The 20,583-nt window shown below is 29.7% G+C and overlaps 1 long non-coding RNA gene across 1 annotated transcript in view; it reads left to right on the top strand.

Moving 5' to 3' along the window:
- The window catches only part of LOC122271317 (uncharacterized), a 39,668-nt gene that overhangs the window by 4,123 nt on the left and 14,962 nt on the right, over nucleotides 1-20,583 (top strand). Inside the window, exons 2-3 of the long non-coding RNA XR_015435980.1 lie at nucleotides 1,419-1,500; nucleotides 10,902-10,953. This is a non-coding gene — a long non-coding RNA (uncharacterized LOC122271317). The remainder of the gene's footprint in view (nucleotides 1-1,418; nucleotides 1,501-10,901; nucleotides 10,954-20,583) is intronic.

The following is a 20,583-nucleotide window of genomic DNA, read 5'->3' as shown; positions in this document are numbered from 1 at the left end:
CGCCAGCAAATGTTATGCCTAAAAAAAATCTTACAGAATTGTTGTCCATGGAGCCACGAGTTTGAGTTATGTCCTAAAACGGTAGCCCGTTGTATAAAATTGCTTCAAAAAACTTTCACCAGAATAAAAATTAGAGCCAAAATAGCTCTTAGTTTTTTTTTAAAAAAATCTGACACTTTGAAAGGGAGCTCAAAATTTTCCCTCGTAGCCATTCCATAATCCCATGTTTGTGCACGAAAGTGTTTCGTCAGCTAATTAACACATCTAATTTTTCAACCACATTTACAAATTTTATTGAAAATTGTTAGCCTATTGAGCCTCTCATGTTTACCCACTAAAGAGTGTTTCTCAGCCAACCCCCCCCCCCCGCTAAAGAAAAAAGCTGCGACAAAAACTGGTTTTCAACAACAACAACAAAAATCAGAATTTAGAGTTTGTGTCTCAAAACGTTTAGCCTATTGTAAGAAATTGTGAGCTCACTTTCTATCACCAAAACTATTCAAAACTAAAATAGGTTTTAGCTAATTATTGATTAAAAACTGAAACTTTTAATGTTGCGTTTAAAGTTTGGTCAATATTAAGACAGTAAATGTCCACGGCAGATAACCTATTGAAAAACAATAATGGCCAAAGCAGCATTTTGTACACATTTGATTAATCGAAGCATTTTTTTAAATTTGAAATATTAAAACCGTACCGTATTGTACACCTAATTAAGGAAATCGTTAGCCCACTTAAACTTTACAACGAAACAAGTTGTCTGAAATTTTAACAAAAAACGAAATATTTTCATTCTACCACTTAATCCATGCTCAGAAATCGTTACCCCACCTGCTAAAAATATAATGATTAAGACAAACATTAGCTACTTTTTAACCTGTAAACAAGCCCGTAAAAAAAAATTTTTTAATCCAGCGTTGAAACACCCACCAAGAATAGGTTACAAAACAAGTAAAGAGGGTTGTCTGAATTTTGTCTCCCCCCCCCCCCCAAAAAAAAAAATCGTTAACTTTTCCACTAAAAACAATTATGGCCAAATAAAGTTTCAGCTTAATATTTTTTACCTTGAAAACACTATTAAAATTTTCCTTTAAACAATACCTCTTTGTTTCTTAACAGTCACTCCATAGAGGAAAAAAATATGAAAATAGTTTAAGTTTATTTTTAACCCAAAAACTAAGAATTAGAATTTTCTCTTCTAACGTTAGACTTTTATAGGAAATCGTTAACCCACCAAAAATTTTTGTTAGCCTGTCAGACAAAAATTGAAAATTCTGATCAAAATATAGTGAGAAATTAATCTGTATCTCTTTTGAGTCACTCTTTTTTTCATAATTTTTTAGGAAATTTTTGAAATTGTGCGCTTTGAAATACTGATTATAATATTTGATTTCTAACTATTTTCTTCTCAATTTCAGGTTTTGGCCTTTAATTTTCTTAAGAGAGAAGATAAAGCCTCTGATAGCAACTAAAATGGAACTGTTTCCTCCTAAGTTTGAGGTGAGAAGACTATAACTATATTTTTGCAAATAAATAAAAAAAAGAAAAAAAAACTCATAAGTGACGATTTTCAAAGAATGTCAACTTGATAAAAACTTTAATTATTAAAAAAAAAATTGCCAAACTAGTGGATTGCCCCATATTTATCAAACTTGTATACAAATATCAGATTTCGTAAAATCATGTGGAAATGGCCGAAATGCAGTGAATAAATACATAAAAAATTCACAGAAGCGGATTCGAATGTGTATTAAAAGCTTCGTGAGCAATATCAAAAAGTGATAATTCGAGTTCTGAAACGCGTGTCCTAATAATATCATAACTCAGAATCTTATCATTAAAAAAATTTAAATGGACTGAAAAATGATCGGTAAACGACATCAAATTATTATTAAATGACGCAAGTTGAATTCTTCGAAGTGATTATTCTATACACAGGGTGCGTAGCGTTTATAAAAAGTGCTTAAAGGTGCTTATTTTTGATTTACGTTTTTTAAAATCCCTTAAAGGTGCTTTTTTTATTTGGTGTTTGTAAAAAGTGCATACTTTTCTATCTTTTAAAAAGCGATTTTTTATTTACCGCATCGATTGTCGTTCCAATTTACCAAAAAATGCTGATTTTTACGTTTCTCTGCAATATTTATCAGAAATTAGTTATTTTATCATGATTATGTAAAGTTTTTGAAAATGTTTCTTCATTTTATTGATTTTGTGTTTATAAGTTAAAAACTTAAAAGGATAGAAAAAAATAATTTTTATTATTGTACAGATTTTAATTTTTTTTTTTTTTTTTTGGAAAAAGATTAAGAATATTTTTGAGCACTTAAAAAATGTTTAGAAGGTGCTTATTTTATGTTGAAAAATCTGGCTACGCACCCTGTATACAGTAAAACCCCTCTGGAGTAACCACTCACCGTTCCACAGCAACATGGCCGTTGATGGAGGGTGGCTCATGTTTAGAAATTACCTCCATTGACTTCAAAATTGTTATCGAAGGTGCATACATGATTTTAATTTCAGGCAGTGTCATTTTCTTAGTTTGGAAATGCCACTTCTGTTAGCGTCATGAAAACACGGATCTATTAATAAAACTTTGCGTCTATAAAAATCATTCCTACTGATTTAATTATGTGCAAAAATAAAGTTGACAGATGTGAATGGTAACGCTATTTTAAATAAATAAACAGTTATGTTTTTTTTTTTGTTTAAGTTTGCATTTAATTTTTTATCATAAAAATTAATTAGCTTTAAAAGATGAGATGAGGTTTTTTTTTTTTTCGTTTGAGATGTTTTCTAAATTAACTTTTCTTTCTAATTGAACTTTCAACTCTAAAACTTAATCATTGAGAGAATCGTCTTTTCGTGTACTTCTCTGACTGAGGTTGTATCTTCAATAAGAGTCTCACAGAAATATTTTGAATACTTTTTAATCTAATTATTTGTTTTGTTCATTTTTCCGTTTTGATATTTTTTCGTCTTTCTTTATTTGATCTTTTCCGCATTTGGTGCAGATGCTTAGGGAGGTATTTTAATGGTCTCGCCTAAAGGTTTTCAACACAAATCTATGAAAAATATTCTGTACCTCCCACAAGATGTCGTAAATAGAGGTGGTCGCTCCTGGAGATTCCACTGTGATTCGAAATCCAAGTGTCGTTATCTCATATAAAAAATTTTGGAATTTCAAAACCCGTGAGGAAATGATGAATAAACGACATGGGTTGACAACAGGATAATCGCTATTCAGCGTGTTAGACCAACAACTTCTAGAAAAAAGGTCTCGGCAGGGATCAATTTAGTTGTCAGACATAACGAACATAAACTGCTCAGTGGATGAGAAATAAGAAAAATGTCATTACGTTTGGACTACTAAAGGATCAAATTTCTTGTTTATGGTAACCCGTGCTGAATCTTTTTATTTTCTAGGATGTATTGGTTACACTGTCATTACTTTAAAATTCAAAATTCGAGTATCGTAATGTGTTGAAAAGATTAAAGTTTCAAAAACATGATCAAAAAAGATATTGAAATGACGTATATTTACTTTCGAAACGCGATTTTCACACGTCAATGTGAAAACTCAAATTTCAAATTGCGTCGCGTAGTAAAGTCCTATCATACATTAAAATATAGGAACTAAACCTATCTGAAATGGACAAAAACAATCAAGATGTCCTGCTAAGGAAAGATAAAAACGTCGTGAATGAAATCAGTGCATTGTAGGTAAAAAAAAAATGTGATTTCTTAAATGTGATATTTTGACCTTGAACCTATTTTTTGTACCTACTTTTTAAAAATAACCAAAAATAGGTACAAAAAAAACAATATGATTTTTCAATAAAACTGTAGCGCTTCGCGCGTATAAAAAAAAGTGATAAATCAAAATTCTCGTATCGTAACATATTCAAAATTTTTAAATTTCTTAAACTGCATTGAAATACCCAAAAGGCAATCAAAAATCACTATTGGTTTAAAAGGGAGTCAGTGTGAATAGACCGATTATTCTTTTTATATTATGTATGTCTATACAATGTGAGGATTATACGTTAGAAGGTGATAGAACACAACTTGTTAAGAATATAAACTTGTTTGGATCGTTTGTTCATATTGAACCATCAGAAATTTCCATCATAGTTTCATAGAAATCAAATGTTGGAATGATCATGAACCACCATCACTCCAATGTAGGGATTCAGTCTGATTTATGATGGTTCAACATAAAAGAAACCAAATTGTTTTGATGGTATATTCCAGCTGAACCAACAAGAATTATTATTAAACCATCACGGAAAAGCCTTGATGTATCATTATGGACCATCACGAATTTCCATCACAGTATCTTAGAAATCAAATGCTGGAACGATCATGAACAACTATCATTCCAATGAAGGAATTCGGATTAAGTTATGATGGTCCAACATTAAAAAAAAAATTGTTTTGATTATATTCCTGAGAACCAACAGAAATTCCCTTTAAGCTATCATGAAAATGTACAGTTGGAACCATCGAGGATCATCATGGATTGTTGTTTCATGAGAATCAAACTTCTCTTGATGGTTCACCATCATAAATTTAAGTAGCATTTTTCATCAAGGATAGATGGAAGCTTGTGGGCTTATCAAAAACCATGAAAACATAATGAAAAATGTTGGATGATGGTAACCATCATGAGTCGCACTGAAACCAACATAAACCATCAAGAATTTAGATTTGGGTATGCGTTTCTCTTGTGGTGTCAGCAGCTACTGATATCAGAGGAAACAAGGACTTCAACAAAATCCATGGGACCATCGTCGTAGATGAGGCTCACTTCTTATGACACCAGAAAAAAAAGTGCGCAAATGACAAATCAGGTGTCAACCAGTTGATTGGACCACCACAATCTATTCATCATCTCCGATACATGATAAAGGTGTTACGCGCATCCACAATATAATGGGGCTGAAGTTCCGTCGTATTGAAGTCACATGCGTTGTTTGATTTGTAATTGAACGCAGGTAAATAGTTCTGCTAAATACACAAGGTATGAATCTCTCTCCAGGCGTGTTTGCAGTAGCTATGGCCCAATCAGATGATCGTGCACCATTCCGCCAAACATTTAGCGTGAAAACATTGTTGGAACAAACTTGGACGCAATATGTACGGGCTCTCAGTTGCCCAATCATGATAGCTGTAGATATTTGAAATACCATAGCATGTAAATGTGCATTCCTCAGTGAACAAAACTTGTGCACAACGATTTGGGTCCACAGACATCTGCTGGAGAAACTACGCGGTAAAATTGATAAGTGCCTGATAATCTAACGCCCTGAACTCTCTGCGCATAGAGATGTATTCCTTGATCTCGTAGCATTCGCCACATTGTACTACGGGAAACGTAAACGGCGTGAGACATTTCCCGCGTGCTAGATTCAGTCTTCGCGCTGATGCGATGCTCAATTTGGTCCGCTACACATGACAGATCTTAGAGCTTCTTTTGCAATGTCGTCTGCAATTCCGTACATGTAATGAATATCGGCCTTCTCCTAATTCGAGTAAGCATTCATCTGATCGGAGATCCGCAAAGCAATTAAAAATAGTTACTCTGTCATGCAATTTTATAACCGACATTGCACAACCTACCCAATTTTTGGGTTCACGACTACTAATGTTCAACTGCGTAGCCTTGTAATTTTGAATTCAATCCAGAAGACAAGGGATTTCCCCCATGATCCGTTTATCACTGAGGATTTTTTAAGTCACTACCGTGGTCTGTGCAACGCGGATGAGGAATTGATATCTATCAGCCACCGCTGGGATTCGAACCCGGTTCACATCATTGAAAAGCGAACGCTCTATCCTTTGAGCCATGACAGCTCTTTGCTGAGCACTTAAAAATACAACGTAAGTGATAGACGATTGATTCCGAGAAAAGAGGATAGACAACTGTTTTTTTCTATTTTCAATGCTATGAAAGCTAAAATAGAATGCCAAAAAACTGATATATATTGTTTTGGCGATAAGAAGTTTACTATGTTATGTAGTTCCTGTTGCAAGGATATTTCAACGAAGACCCCAACAACTCGTCTAGAGGTTTTTTTAAAGTTACACGCAGGATACTGGACATGGCAGGTGTATAAGTACGCCCTCTGTAGCGGTGACGAAATTGTGCATCGTATCAACGTGAGAACTGAATCTTGCACGCGGGAAATATCTCAGCTCATTTACGTTTCCCGTAATGATAATAGGGGCAAGGTTCGACTTAATAACCATACAAAGATGCCAAATACATAAAATTCTAAGTTTGAATTTTTTGACTGCATGACAGTAGGGGAGAATGGGTTCAATTGTAACAGGGTACGATTGTAACAGAGCAAAAATTTCGAGTGTCGGGTTCTAGATTTGGTTCCTAGGTGGCGCACAAGGTGTATTTAATGAATCTACAAGTACAGTCCGCAAAAAAAAAGATATCACCCTGAATAACTTTCGTTCTAATGATCGGATTTTCACGAACTAAGTGTTAATCTTAATGGTTCTTGGGGGTGACCTCAAATATGCTAATTAATTAGTGCTAACTATTAATTAAGTTACGAAATCAGACACAAAAACGTACTTTCTCTGAATAAACATCTAATTTTTCTTACATATTTGGATTCTTAACCTTCAAAATATAGGGGGTAGCCGCAATCTGGGAAATATGGTCCCCATAGTTTGGTCAGGAGAGCGATCCAAAGTTCGTACCCCTTAATGTTAATTTCACTTTTTACGTTTTTAGTCATATTTTAAAAACTAATAAAGCAATTCGAAGAAAATTTCACCCAGTCATAAAACTCATTTACCCAAAGGTAATTTCACGAAAAAAATAATTTTTAATAACTGTTAATTATTTTTTATTATTTAATTAAATTAAGGATGAAAAATGTTTGAATTACAAGGTATGAATTTTTTTATACCATATTTTTTTATACCATACTACATATTTTTCAATTGAGAAATCTAAAGTTTCAACTGTTTTTATTTATTAGAAGCTGAGAAAAATTAAAATTTAAATTAATTATTTTTAAAAAAATAATTTGGCGACAATGAAGAAATGATTAAATGGGGCGATTAATATTAAAATGTGATAAACTTGCGAGGAACTTGACTTCGCGAGCTTAGCATAAAATTTCATTCATATTTTTTTCGCTAATAATCGTTTGCTTATCTTTTCATTTTTATTTTTTTAAGCTATAAAATACGATGTTTCTTTTCTAGTCGTCTAAAATTCTATTTGCAATTTAGTAAAGAAATTTGAATAAAACATTTTATTGAATAAAATACATTTTATTCAGAGAATGTGGATTTTTATAAAAGCATGCTTCTGATAGAATATGATTATACAACAGATTGTGCTTCTTTAATGTGATTATTTTTTAGTTTTTAGTTTTTTTTTCTCAATAACTGATAAAATTTCAATAATATACATACGAATGAATAAATTTGGAATAAAATATTCATCAATTTCTTGAATATATATTTTATAAATATTAATAAAAATACGTAGTCAACATTTTTAAGCATCTCTCACAACATCGCAAATTTCTCAAAATCTTATAGGGTAAACTTACCAGTGATGGAATACTTAAGCTTAGCTTGTCTTTAAAAAAAAATCATAAAAATTTCAAAATTTCTAATTTTAGCTAAATGACGTATTTGTTATTAAATGCATGTCGACATATTTGTTAATAAATGCAAATTATGTAAAAAAAGTTTAGATAACTTACATAATATTGTTTTAAGCTTTTGGTGGTTTAAATAATAAGTAGTAAGATAACCAAGTGAAGGAACCGTTCTTAAATTGAATAAACACTAAATTTTCCAGTGAATGAACACTTAATTTTGAGAATGTTTGATGCTCGTTAGGAATCCTTAGGCCACACAGATATCTGTCGCCCTGTAGATGCCTGAATTGAAGGATGTTAACACAGGCGGGCATCAGGAAAAAAAAATCTTTTAAGTTTTCGTGCCCCCATTTCAGTATCTTAAGGGCCTTACGAGCTCTGTTTAAAAAGAGAGTATCATATCAGATATATATATATATATATATAAGAAAACAAAAATAATCATAGTAGCAGTATTTGGTGGTAAATGTAGCTTATCGTAATTGAAGAATATGCTGTGCGACATTTTATGGTGAATTTGCGAACGTAAGTTTCAAAATGTATCGAAACATGTGGATGCTATTTGCTAATCATCTTTATCCAAAGAAAACCATGTAACGTAAATGTCTAGCAAAATGAACCAATTTTTTAAACAATGAATCATACAATATGCAACATATTATTTCAATATCTTATTCTTAAACATAAAATATTTCAATGTTTTTAAAATGTCACTAAACATTCAGCAATTCATTGAGTTATAGAAAAAAGAAATATCGTAAATTATAGAAAACCTTGTGAATGTGCATTAGAATTACTATACAATCTACATTTTATTTTTCAAGCACTTTTTTTTCTTCAAACTTTCATGCCTAGAAGACTCGATTAAAGCTGTAAAAATCATTATCCCTAAAATTTTGCATATAGCTAATTTTGCATATAGCTAAAATTTTGTATAAGTTATGTTAATTTGATTTTAGTATGAAATCCTCGAATAAACATAGCAAAAATAGCATAATCTAAATAATATCAGATAAAAAGTTCATGTATTTAAATTCTAAAAACTTATAAATCGATTCAAATTTTCTTTTCAAAGGAGAATAAAATAATTTTTTTTTTTTTTTTTTTTTTTGCTTTTTGGACATAAATGAACTTAAAAATTGTCTATTGCCTAGAAACTTCGAGATGTTTTCTATTAACTATTAATTAAACCTCTCAAAGCAATCACAAAACATTATTTCAATTTTTTTACAGTCAGAAATTGGTTGCCTAGCAACCTAGTAAAATTAAGCGTTTCGCTTTTGAATCAGTCAATGGGTTATCTTAAAATATTTATTTGCGCAGGCGACTTTTTTTGGCGCTTTTCTGGACTATCGCCAAATATATAAACCTTTATTGCAACCCAATTTACGACCCAATTGTTTTAAAATTTTGTCTACCCCCCCAATTCAAGTGTCTAGATTCCAAATATGTAAAAAAAAAAATATATGTTTATTCAGAGAAAGTACGTTTTTGTGTCTGATTTCGTAACTTAATTAATAGTTAGCACTAATTAGTTAGCATATTTGAGGTCACCCCCAGGAACCATTAAGATTGACACTTAGTTCGTGAAAATCGAATCATTAGAACGAAAGTTATTCAGGGTGATATCTTTTTTTTTTGCGGACTGTACACCCCTGCTGGCAACCATTTTTATGTACTTTTGAAGGAGTTATACCACAAAAGATATTTTCACGCTACGTAAGTACTTTTTTTGGTATTAGAATATAATATTGTAACAAAGTAATTTTGTTTAAACAAACAAAAATTATTAACCGAATATGTAAGTGGACACCTTAATTAACATTTCAATGAAAGAAAAAATTAGTTTTGTTAATTAACTAGCATTTTTTTTAACAAATGAAGCTGAAATAGCGTCTTGGGGACGATTGTAACAATAATTAAAGGGACGATTGTAACAGCTGAAAATAAATAATCTTATGTTTACAAACCATTACTTAACTCTTTAAGAATCCCCAATAGTTTCCTATGTCATTTATATTATGTTGCATGTGCATTATTTCATTTGTCACCTTTCACAGCATAAATTAAAATTTTTAACCCCTTAAAGTTAAAAGTTTAACCCTTTAGGTCTCTGCTCATTATTATTTTTACTCCTAAAATATCGCTACTATTTTGATCAATAAAAAAATATATCACAACTATGATAATATGCATAATTAACTAGGTTTTAGTTGAATTTATAAACTGTTACAATTGACCTCGTAAGTGGGGACAATTGTAACAAGTGCACGACTGTCAAAAATTGTTAATAACTAATATAATAACATTTAAAATAAGTTTTCTTTTTCTAGTAGAGGATAGTTTACTTTACTCGTCGTGGCAATTAATACTAATAATATATTGGATTCTCTGTTAGTTAAAAATAGTTAAGTAAAAAATGTTACAATTGACCCCACTCTCCCCTACTGTGAACAGCCTTCTTATGGATCGCTGGGAGGAGTGAGTTGCGACTTACGTTCGAACCATATATTGTACTAGGATTTACAGTTCTGTTCTGTTTAGTTCTGTTCTATCATTTCCTAACGTAAGAACCATGAGTTTGGGGACATCTTTATATAAAGGAACATAATCAAGATTAACGAACATACGATGGGAATCTTTTATACCAAGCTCAAACTGGTCAGCGCTTTACACACTTTTCAAATAATGGACCCTATTATTTCTTTTTTACGTAATTTTTTAAATTTATGTGCTACTTTTATTAATCGAGACAGTCTCGAATAATAAAAATAGCACATAAATTAAATGGTAAGGTGATATACAAGGTGAATCTTTGGTGATGCGGCAGAACTCTTCTCACACTTGCTACAATATATCGCTATAAATGGTAGTGGATGTGGCCTTTCATCGTAATCCTGTTAAATAATAAAATCTTTGATGTAATTTCATAAAAAATCACAAGGATTTAAATCTGGAGATCAAATCAAATTTTTTTTCAAACCCCGGAGTGAATTGTGACACAACCTGCAATTCTGTTAATACAATTTAGACTGCTTTTTTTAAACTATGGTTCTACTACCGTAACTATTTCTCTAAAAGGGAAGAGTTAAAAAGTTAATTGAGGGCCGCTAAGAACCTAAGTTCATTCCTGAATGTCGTGAAAATAATTGAAATTTTAATACCATGTGCAAATGGTATAAAAATTCTTTGATATAGATTTGATTTGAGCGCTTAAATTTTTTTTGTACTATTATTTTACTAAAGCAACATTTTTTTTTATAGGAAAGGGTTATGGTGTCAGTTAAGCTGTATAACGTAGTACAACAAAATACAGGTAAGATAATAATTCTTATGTTTTATTAATTCTGAAATCTTCACCTGTTTTGATCAAAGATTTCTATGATTTCTTCACGTTCTATGACTCAATCTAAATTATTTGGGGTATTATATAATACATATGCTAATTAATTAGCGCAAACGATATGTTAGGTTACGAAAGCAGACACAAAAATGTACTTTCTATGAATAAACATATCTTTTTCTCGACCGATTCGAATAGATGGTAGCCGCGATCTGCGAAATATGGTTCCAATAGTTTGGGCCCCTCAATGCTAGCTTTACTTCATGCGTAATTCATATAATTTGCTTCTTCGGATTCACATCTAGCAAGTCTTGAAAATGGGTGCCTGTTTTTGAGCGCTTGAAACATCTATACTGTTATTTCTTGTTTGAATATTTTTTGAAGCGAACAAAGTTTTAATCGGATAATAGCTTAATGATTCAGTTCCTTGAGACTATTTGTTTATTGTAAAAAACCAACGTTTACATTTTTTATAGGCAATGATAAAAATTACGTTTAATTTTTAAAATAGAAAATAAGTACAAAAATTTGGGCTAATAATAAAACCATGCGTGTACAGTCCGCAAAAAAAAAAACGAATCACCCTGAATAACTTTCGTTCTAATGATCGGATTTTCACGAACTAAGTGTCAATCTTAATGGTTCCTGGAGGTGACCTCAAATATGTTAATTAATTAGTGCTAACTATTAATTAAGTTACGAAATCAGACACAAAAACGTACTTTCTCTGAATAAACATATAATTTTTTTTACATATTTGGAATCTAGACACTTGAATTGGTAGACAAAATTTTAAAAAAATTGAGTGGTAAATTGGGCCGCAATAAAGGTTTATATATTTGGCGATAGTTCAGAAAACCGCCAAAAAAAGTCGCCTGCGTAAATAAATATTTTAAGATAACCCATTGCTAATTCAAAAGAGGAGTGCTTAATTTTACTAGGTTGCTACGAAACCAAGCTCTGATAGTAAAAAAATTGAAATAATGTTCAGTGATTGCTCGGAGAGGTTTAATTTATTGTTAATAGAAAATATCTCGAAGCTTCTAGGCAATAAACAATTTTTTTAAGGGATATTTCTGTCCAAAAAGCAAAAAAAAAAATTATTTTAATCTCCTTTGAAAAGGAAATTTGAATTGATTTATAAATTATTTATGATAGTTCTTAGAATTTAAATTCATGAACTTTTTATCTGATATTATTTAGATTACACTATTTTTACTATATTTATTCGAGGATTTTATACTAAAATCAAATGAACATAACTTATTATAGCTATATACAAAATTTTGGGGATAATCATTTTTACAGCTTTAATCGAGTCTTCTAGGCAAGAAAGTTTGAAGAAGAAAAAGTGCTTGAAAAATAAAATGTAGATTGTTTAATACTTCTAATGCACATTCACAAAGTTTTCTATAATTTACGATATTTCTTTTTCTATAACTCAAGGAATTGCTGAATGTTTAGTGGCATTTTAAAAAGATTGAAATATGTTATGTTTAAGAATAAGATATTGAAATAATATGTTGTATATTGTAGGATTCATTGTTTAAAAAATCGCTTCATTCTACTAGATATTTAGGTTACATCGTTTTCTTTGGATAAAGATGATTAGCAAATAGCATCCTCATGTTTCGATACATTTTGAAACTTATACGTTCGCAAATTCACCATAAAATGTCGCACAGCATATTCTTCAATTACGATAAGCTACATTTACCACCAAATACTGCTACTATGGTTATTTTTGCTTTCTTATATATATCTGATGCTCTCTTTTTAAACAGAGCTCGTAAGATCCTTAAGATACTGAAATGGGGGCACAAAAACTTAAAAGATAAAATATTTAATTTCATTAACTCAAAATATCTGGTGTCAAAATGTTAATTTTTAAGTTAAATATAACTTTTACAATATTGATGTTCTTACGTTTTTAAAGACCACATGAATCCTGATAAAATATTAAAATGCATATGTTTACTTTAACGAGTGTAAAATCCTTATCAAAATAATGATCAGGACCCAAATGTAAAACAGTATAATTGACGATAAAAACTCAACCAGCTTCAAAACATATGAAGAGGGAAGTAAAAGTCGACATGTTTCGACAAATATAATCGCCCATTCTCAAGACTTGTCAGGCTTGGATAACTTGTGACTTTTATTATTGGACTCTCAAAACATGTCTATTTTTATTATCATCTATTATTTTTTTTAATCAATGAAGTTTTTATATTTTCGATTCAGTTTCTTGGGATTATCCATTTAGTTACACAACATATTAAATTATTTCACTCGATATTAAAATAAGTTTTACATATGTTATAGGCACAGGTTCTTAGAAAAAATAATAATTCACTACTTTGTAAAAAAATCATTGCAGTAAAAAAAAAAATTTTTTTTTTTGCTGCAAGCCTTAACATTTTAATTTAAGGTCATAAAAAAATTCCGTTTACAATTGAAATTTCAAAAGTCGAATGTGAAAATGGAATGTCCCCTAGTACCAGGAATCGAAATTAAATAGTTACAAGGACAACTTTTTTAAACAAGTTAGCGTTTCCGTCCTACTCGAAGTTGTTTGAAAAGGTATTTTTTATATATCGATTCCAAAGTTTATTCTGCATATATTTCAGGGTATACTTTCGGAGTATTTCGATCGAGTTTATTTTTACACCCTTATTTGTTTAAAATTATTAAATAATTTACTTAAAATAAATTATTCAAGCTACATGATTTAATGCATTTATAGTATAATAATAAACGGAGCTTCCAACGCATATCCTTAAGCTTAATACCGCTATCATTAAATAAATGGAATAAGCTTAGATAAATAATAAAAGTTAATTTTTCCCTCGTTTTAATTTTCAAGTAATAATATGTTTCGATCAAACAGATTTCATTCTGGAAATAGCGAAATTATTGAGTAGGTCCCTTCGAGCAATATCATTCTTATCCTCTTTTGACGAAATATAGGAAAAATTAGTTTTCACAGTTTCTGTAAAAAGTATGTTAGCCTACTTGCCACGTTTTTTTTTTAATTTTTTTTTATTAAAATAAGTTTGGAAATTGTGTATTTTTTATAGCATTTTTTTTAAAAATCAGATGACTCTAAAATTGGCACAGCTTCGGAATCCTTACAAATTTCAATTTTTAGTGTTTCCTGCTTAACAAAATAAGGCATTTTCCTGATAACAAATTATACTACAATAATATCTTGGAAATCACGCTAAAGTAAAAAATTAAACAAAATAGTTTAGTATATTATCAGAAGAAAAATCTACTTGGAAAAGAATGAAGCTTCATGAGAAAAAAATCTCATAAAGAGTAAAAGATATAATGAAATAATTAGTGAATCACACGTGGTCAGATAATTAAAAATTTAATTTCACAACTAAGATAGTTGGACGACATTTAAGATACTGCGATATTTTAAGACACTAAAAAAATTGGTTACGTATTCCACAGCTTTTTATGTTCGGTATCTTTATCCTCTTTGTAGTGACTTATAAAACATCAACACTATTTTAGATAATCTAAGTTGAAGTCACAAGAAACAAAACAAAAAGACAATCAATAATTTATATTCCTTTCTCAAAAAAAATAGTATGCTAAGTAAATAATCAGCTGTTTTGCATTAAATAATTTTAAACAGCTGAATGTTTTTAATTTCTTAACAAGGTTTTATTCTTAGCTAGCAGACAATAATTCTTTAAAAAAAAACTTGACTATAATTTAAAAAGGAAGCCTAAATTAAAGAAAATCTAAATTAAAGTTCTAAAAAAATTTATAAGTATATTAATGAAGAAATAATAAGCGTAAAATGGTAAAGAATAAGATTTTTAAAATGTTAAAATTTAATTAAATAGATGGTAAAATAGTTCCGCGATACACTTCCGGAAATTTCTTTTAAGATTAGGATGATATAGGGTAAACCAACAAATGAAGGAGCATTTCATAGATATTTCTTAGAAATAAGATTTTAAACGTTTTAATTCAGATTGATTGGTAACAGTAGCTTACTACCTAACAATAGGAAGTCATCTAACAATGCATTTAGTTACCTGGTCTTTGAGTCTTCTCTGGAAAAAGTTTTGAATTTGTTAGTATCTGTTCAACGCCTTGTTTCTTTGACAAAATTATAAGGTCAGTGTTTGTTGTTATCCGTTTAAACTACAATTAATTGCATAAAATAAGGCTTTTTCTTCTCATTGCGAAAAAAAGAATTCAAAATATGGTCATTGAAGGTTACGTTTTATTTATTTTAATCATCATAACATAAGCAAGTACTGAGATTAGGGGGTGTTTATTAACTGGATTACCGAACGATGAAAAACCAATGAATAAACAAGTGTTCCTTTACTGGGATTTTTTCAAGTTAATGAAAATAAAAGAAAAATTTTAATTTTCTTGTACCTTTTGTCATATTATAAATCAAAATTATGCTAAAAATAAAAGAAAAACAACTTCTAACCAGTGAAGGAACAGGCATGTTCCTTCACTGAGAATAGATTTCCCAGTGAATGAATAGTATGTGTGAAATATGATTTTACATGGATAATTAGTAGTTCAGCGACATAGAGGACTCCTAAAATTCAATTAAATGTTGTATGAATAGTTCCTATAACAATTTCCTTTAAATATGCCAATTTAATTGCTAAATTTATTTAAAGAATTATAATAATAATTAATTTATTATTTATCTTTATAAATGTAGTGATTAGTTATTACATCATACCTTAGACACCTTAATAAACTATGTTTATTAACTAAATATAGCAACTAAATATAATAATAAAAACTTGAATGGAAAATTTCTTTGCAGGATTTTGTGCCAATAATTAGCTAAATTATTATCTTATTGCCGGCTTTAATGTCCTAACGAGAACTGGTAGGAAAAATCCATTTAAAGACAATTATCTAGGTGAAAAATGGGTGAAGTTTTTTTAAGGTGACATCCACCGATAACTCAGTGCAATGCGAAGATAATTTCAAAAGGCAAAACTTCCCTTAGAGAATAATATTCGAAATACTGGTTTTAAGGACTTCAGAAGAATCTTTAGGAGGCAAGTAGCCCTGGCATCCTTTTATAAAGTGATTGCATTTACAATGCGAATGAAACAAGAGTTGAATACTTCCCTTAAACGGGAAAAATCTTCGGCCTTAAAAATTATAAGGATTTATATTTTAAAGTACCTAGGAAAGAAAAAGTACCTCCATTGGTAGTTTTTCCTTACAGAAGAATTCGTTGAGATATTACAGAATCAGTCCCTGCTACATATTTCATTGGAAAAAGCTATTCATGAAATGAAACGATGACCGCAGCAACATTTTACAAATATATTGCAAATGTTTCTACCTATGGCTAATTAAAAATGCAATCAAATTCCATATTTTGCTTCTTCTGGATAGGTATAAATCTCATATCAATTTGAAACGGAGCAAGTTTTGTTCCTCAAAACAAATTTTCTGGTTTAGTTTTCTACCTAATTCTTGGAAATCTCTCGTTGGATCTTGAAAACAAACGAATTGTAAAACAATATGTCTAGAAAATTTTACATCCATTTTTAAATAAGATTTGAGGCATCAACTGATGAAGTTAAAATGCTTTTATGAAATGCAATATTTTTTCATTCGATGTAGAAAACGTTGACTGTAACAAATGCATGCAAAACAGACACCAAGAGTTAATGAGCAAGACAACTTATCAACAAAACACATGCTTCGAGATTAACGATGCGCTATTTCACAAGTTAATGAGAAGGAAATCTCACAAGTTATGTTGCAAATTTTTAAAGGAACATTGACAGAAAAGTTTAATCTCCCAAATATCCAATAGCCTGTGCTTTTCTCATTATTGAAGAATTTATTTCAAAAAGAACAATTGTATAATCAGATTTTGGCTCTGAAGCTGAGACAACTAACATTAATAATGAAAGTATCTTGAAAACTGATTTTGAGATAAGTCCTCTTGAGGCATTGTTAGTTTCAAAAACAATTGGTTTCATAAGTAACTACTAGATATTGGTAGTCAATGAGAGATGGGTTTTACTCAAACTTCGAAACTCCTTTTTCTCATTTATTATGCAGTGAGAAATTCTGGAAATGGAACTGGAAAATCAAAAGAAATTTCGAAGATACATTTACATTGGCCAAAAATTTAGAAAAAAGAGGAAGGTTAAATCAAAAGAAAAAGAAATAAATTACTCATGACGAAGAGAAAAAAAATGCTTAAAAAGATTTAAAAAAAAGCTTAAAAAATATGGGGAAAAGAGTAAACAAAAAAATTATCGAATTATAATAATAATAAAAACATCATCGGATTACACAATGATAAACATTCATAAATTAGAACGGACTATTAAACTGTGAGAAAAAAATGAAATGTTTTTTTTTTTTTTTTAAATTATGTATTCAAGCATATTTTACTTTCCCATTCCATGACTGAAAAAAAAGTAATATTTTCCACATTAACTATGGTTATATGTCGTAATTCCAAGAAAAATCTTGTTTTTAGACATTTGTGTGGCCTATGGATTCCTAACGAGCATCAAACATTCTCAAAATTAAGTGTTCATTCACTGGAAAATTTAGTGTTTATTCACTGGTAAGAACTGTTCCTTCACTTGGTCATCTTACTACTTTTTATTTAAACTTCCAAAAGCTTAAAACAATATTATGTAAGTTATCTAACTTTTTTTTACATTTTGCATTTAATAAAAAATATGTCGACACCATCATTTAGCTAAAATTACAAATTTTGAAATTTTTATTAATTTTTTTTTAAAGGCAAGCTAAGCTTAAGTGTTCCTTCATTGTTTAGTTTACCCTATAAGATGTTGAGAAATTTGCGATGTTGTGAGAGATGTTTAAAAATGTAGACTACGTATTTTTATTAATATTTATAAAATATATATTCAAGAAAGTGATAAATATATTATTCCAAATCTATGCATACGCATGTATATTATTGAAATTGTGTCAGTTATTGAAAAACAAAATAAAAAAAATAAAAAATAATCACATTAAATAAGCACAATCTGGTGAATTTTCTCAGAAGCACGCTTTTTTAAAACTAGACATTTGTTGAATAAAGTGTTTTTTATTCAAAATTCTTTACTAAATTGCAAATAAATTATTAAATGATTAAAAAAGAAATATTGTATTTTATGGTGTGAAAGAAATAAAAATAAAAAGATTAGCAAACGATTATTAGCGGAAAAAAATATTAATGAAATTTTACGCTACGCGCGCGAAGTCAAGTTCCTCCCAAGTTTATCACATTTTAATATTAATCGCCCCAATTAGTTATTTCTTTATTGTCGCCAAGTTATTTTTTTAAAAATAATTAATTTTAATTTTTCTCAGCTTCTAATAAATAAAAACAGTTGAAACTTTAGATTTTTCAATTGAAATATATGTAGATTAATATGGTATAAAAAAATTCATATCATATAATTCAATATTTTTTCATCCTCACTTTAAATAAATAATAAAAAATAATAAATAATTATTAAAAATTATTTTTTGCATGAAATTGTCTTTGGGTAAATGAGTTTTATGAGTGGGTGCAATTTTTTTTGAATTGCTTCATTAGTTTTGAAAATATGACTGAAAACGCAAAAAGCGAAATTAACATTAAGGGGTACAAACTTTGAATCGCTCTCTTGACCAAACTATGGGGACCACATTTCCCAGATTGCGACTACCCCCTATATTTTGAAGATAAGAAATCCAAATATGTAAAAAAAATTCATGTTTATTCAGAGAAAGTGCGTTTTTGTGTCTGATTTCGTAACTTAATTAATAGTTAGCACTAATTAATTAGCATATTTGAGGTCACCCCCAGGAACCATTAAGATTGACACTTAGTTCGTGAAAATTCGATCATTAGAACGAAAGTTATTCAGGGTGATTAGTTTTTTTTTTTTGCGGACTGTACATTTAAGTCTAACTTATTAAATAAATCAATTTGTTGCCCAATGTAAATATTGCATGCAAAGTATAAATACCAATTAGTTATTACAAATATATGCTTACCTCCAAATGAATCAATTCATTTTAAATGCTTAGTATCTAATAAGATGTCACAATTTATTTTTAAATAAAAGATAAATTAATCAAAATATGAAATGTGAATAAAAACTATTGCAAGTAAATATTAAAACGCATGATTAAAAAAAATAGTAGGTTTCAGTTAAAATATTTAATAATAAAATCAAATAAAAGAAACTCCTTTAAGAAAAAGAACTCAGACTAAAATATTAAATGTTACACTAAAAAGCTGAAATAATATTGCTCTTTTCAATGACTGATTAAAAGACTGACTCTAGACAGAATGACAGAAAAAAATACCAACAGAATGATTTTATGCTTCTAAAAAATTTATACATTTGTAGTTCAAATAATTCTAGATGATAAGGCAATTTATTATTAGTGTAAATCGTACAAAGAATTAATTTCTCGTAAACTTTGAAACGAGTCCTAAGCAATATTGAAAATGACAGTGAAAATTTATCGAAGCAGCCAATATTTTTCCATTGAGTAATTTGAGCCAGCTTCTGAATACACAGTACCGGCCTCTGTGCACAGTGGTCGGTAAAACTATATTTTCTTTATAGTTAACTATAACTACTTTATTACAACTGCAATTAACTACAACTACTTTATTTTTACCTTTTGAAATATAGTTACTAATTGAACAGTTTTTGAAGACATACATACTTTACCGGAGAGAATAATTCACACAAATTGTCAAAATGGTTTTGAATAAAAAATTGGCTTAGTTATGCATGAGAAGTTATTAAGAATTGTTAATTCATCGTTACATGAAATAGTTATTTATTCTAAAGCACTTTTTTACGAATTTATTCTTTTAACCTTTAAACTCTATGTTCTTCTTGACAGTGATGAATATTTAATTGAGGAAATGATAAGAAATCATCTAATATTTGGGATTGAAGGATTAATGCTTTTTGATAGCCCTCTAGAAATGAAGTACAGTGCGCAAAATAAAAAAATGGAACACCCTGAATAACTCTATCTAATGATCTGATCTTCACGTTCTAGGACTCACTCTTAATGGTTCGATTTCCAATGATTCCTTTGTTTACAAGATTCCCAATAATAATGAACGAAAGAAATTAAGAACAAGAAGAAATTACTGCTGCAAATAAAATTTTTAAAAAACTTGCTGCTCTGGAGCATCAGACGAAAAAATTTTTTTTCTTCATGCGATAGAGCTTTCCAATGAGGTGTCCCGGGTAGGAATCTCGGCTGTGGCTGATTGATACGGATTCCGCATCCGGCTTGCACCAACCAGTGCTGTCGTAAAATATCCTCATTGGTAGACGGATCATGGGTTAGAGTCCCCTTACCATCAGGCTAACCGAGAGAGGTTCTCGTGGTCTTCCTGTCCATGTAACGCAAATGCTGTATGGTTCCATCAAAAAGTTCCTTACGTAGACACAATTTCTCCCAATTCTTAATCCAGGAGTTTCCTTGTCTTCTGGATCGGGTGTTGAACATTAGTAGTCGTAAAGCCAAAAAATTGGGACCGCTGTTCAAAGACGGTTATAAAATAAACTTTAAAAGTAGTTACTGTAAATA

This window comes from Parasteatoda tepidariorum, chromosome 8 (assembly GCF_982258835.1).
Source record: "Parasteatoda tepidariorum strain Cologne lab strain chromosome 8, Ptep-v5.0, whole genome shotgun sequence".
Classification (NCBI taxonomy): Eukaryota; Metazoa; Arthropoda; class Arachnida; order Araneae; family Theridiidae; genus Parasteatoda; species Parasteatoda tepidariorum.
This window is presented reverse-complemented; position numbering and strand designations above follow the sequence as displayed.